The sequence below is a fragment of the Megalobrama amblycephala genome, linkage group LG19 (assembly GCF_018812025.1).
Source record: "Megalobrama amblycephala isolate DHTTF-2021 linkage group LG19, ASM1881202v1, whole genome shotgun sequence".
In the NCBI taxonomy this organism is placed as follows: domain Eukaryota; kingdom Metazoa; phylum Chordata; class Actinopteri; order Cypriniformes; family Xenocyprididae; genus Megalobrama; species Megalobrama amblycephala.
In genome coordinates this window covers 19,205,142-19,208,209 of record NC_063062.1, presented here as the reverse complement: position 1 = coordinate 19,208,209, position 3,068 = coordinate 19,205,142, and positions in this window count along the sequence as shown.

Sequence of the window (3,068 nt, the reverse complement as noted above, 5' to 3'; positions counted from 1 at the left end):
GGAGGCGAGCACTAGCCGGTACTTTCTCAGATTCTGGGGGATCATTATAGCTGCCTGGACCTGCTTCACTGGAGAGGGACAACATGACACACAGTCCGTGAATCTCTTAATGACTCAACTGAAAATAATGATAATGCCGCTACAGGCTAATCTACTGTGAAAAACATTCATGAAATCCGAAGCAAACAATATCTGTTTAACAAGAATCATTTAGATGAAAATTCATTATTATCTCTACTCTTAAAGAGCCTTGGTGATATTTTAAAATCACAACAACATCAGTTACACGTTAGCAGCAACCAAAGAAAGGTGCAGCGAATGTGGTGCTCTGTCGCTTTAAGAGGAAATCACAGCTTCGAACTCATGAATAAAGATGAGCTGGCCTTTCTCCGCATACATCATAGATCATGTATCAGCAGGGCCCATCTATCAGAACACAAGAGGAGCTGAAATGCTCATAACGGCCCTGCGCTGCCCAGTATTAAAACCAATGAGATGGGGGAAGGGTCTCTCTCACAATTCACTTTGTTTCAAAACACGGGTGGGCTTGGCTTTCGATGCAATTTTTTACAAATGATCTCCGTGTTAATATGTCGACATGCAAAACCAATGACGCAATAGCATCTTTAATCTATTAGGTCTAGGCAATTACAGAAATGATTCTCCATTAACCACACAAACACATTGTTTTAAAACGCACGAGACAGTTTTAAGTAGTTCATTCGGAAACTCTAAAAAGTGAGAGACAAAACCACTTAAAGTCATCTTCCGAAGAACAAGCTTCACGCACAAAATGCCTGACGCATCACATTTAGCTTTGACACCAGCTATGCACAAGCCAGGATCTCCATATCCCAGCCTGCTTTTTCATTTTAAAATCTGCTGCTCGAGAAAGATTCAATCTCTCTGATGCCATAAAAAACACGGTCGGTTACAGCTTCTATTCACACAGGGCCGTTAATATTAATAATATCATCCTCACTCAGAGGAAACTCATCTGGCTAAATGTCACAAGTTTAATTAATGACTGGTCTGGGTTGACCTCGGCTGAGGAGGGGGGAGTGTTGCAGCCCCTAATGCCATGCAGGCAAACTGGAATAATTTAGCATGTTAAACGCAAAGTCAATTAACCTTCCTCAGCAGCCAATGACGTGCAGCCCCCATTCGAACCGGCGTCATTCTATAGAATCATCTGCACCGCGCCACCCTGATGAAGGGATACGGAGATGCATGAGTCATTAGTGGGAAATGGTTTCTGTTTTCCGCAAAGCCGCGGACTAATTGTACAATAAAAAACAATTAGTGCGTATTGATTCGTTTATGCCGTGATTTACCTCAGCTCAGACAGGATTATGATGCGCAGTACGGGTAAGTGCTATATGACCATGGCTGTGAAGCTCTTGAGGTGGTAGGTTCGGAATACCTCTGGAAAAAACATAACTCGAGTTCCCTTTTCCTGCTTTAAATACACAACAAAGCCTAATTTTTAAAAAATAATCATGTCGAAGTCCTGACATCGTGGTCATAATGGACCTCAAAACAGCTCTCGTGCGTTAGTTCTGCCCATCACCTTCCTGTAGCCTATCTCTGGTAATGAGATGTGCAGAAATCATTCAGAGACGTGATGTAATTTAGTCCTCATCTCCCAGCAGCATACACAAGTCACGCTCGCGCCCTCTACACTGCAAGTAAACGACGTAATGCGACAAAACCAGAACTACGGCCAGTTACGTTATAAACGAATCAAATTGTCGCGTTCACTACAGAAGCTTCGTTGATTGTAACGGAAGCGTTCTAGTTTTGTCACCTCTCATTGCTTGGTTCACAGTCAAGAAATGTGTTCTTAAAACATTAAAAACATAAAATATTTAAGTTTTCTTAATGTGAGCACCCACATGAAAAAATACTTTATAGTAAATAGTTTTTTTTATTAACCATGCTATAGTAAAGTAGCCTACTTGAATTAATTTGTTGTGGTAATTCTATAGTTGCTGTGGTAATATAACTAGTACAAATACTAAGTTTTCTACAACTATAAGGTATATTATACTACAATAAACTGTAGTAAAAACTAAAGTATACTACAGTATTACAGTTTATCAGTTCACTTTAGTTAATACTAAAGTAGCATTCATTAAAAAAGTGTTGTAAATACTATAATGTATAGTACAATTGACTATAGTATGGTTTAAAAACACTATAGTATTTTTTTCATGTGGGCCAGAACGTTAGTTGATCATTAACATGACATTCTATAAAATAAAACTTAAACCACCCACATTATTTGAACATTATTATTGTGACAACTAGAAAAAGTACGTTTTCATACCCATCCTGATGGAATACTTGATCCTGATTGGTCAGTGCCGACTGGCGAGAAACAGAAATGTTTCTGAATAAAGACTGTGGCATGGAAACATTAATTTATACAGTCATCTGGTCAATATGGCAAAATAATACCGATACAAGACTGATCCTGGTCACCCTTATTGCGATAATGAGCTGACTATATTATCTCTTAAATATCCCTTCAATCACACCCAATTTGTGAGAATGTTTTTAAGTAATGGCTTGTTAAAAAAGAAAAACATTTTCCTTAACATTAACTTCCTGTTAGGAAGATTATTTGCAGAGTAGATAAGGCCTAATTCTTTCACATAGACAAAATATTTTTCCTTTTCTGAACAACCCAGTGCATTACATATATTGAGCACAAGCAACACTGTTATCAACGCTGTCTCTTGCTAATACACATGAACTTGAATCTCGGTTTGAACTTTAGCTGCATTGATTTTGTCTCGTTTAACCTCCATTGATTTCTAGTGCTTTGGCTGATTGCCCGTCTCCTTTGCACTGCCTCAGCAGAGTAGGGTGCATGCAATCAGATTAACGGCATAGCAGAAACGCATATGATCAAATCACAGAACTTCGATCACTACAAATTTGGTGTGCATTTTCAGTGAAAATATGTTACTTGCAACCTTCAATTTGTCAGACAGGGGAGTCAAAAATATCTTTTAAAAAGACAGATTGCCCGGGCGCTCCGAGGACCACAGAGACATGCCAAA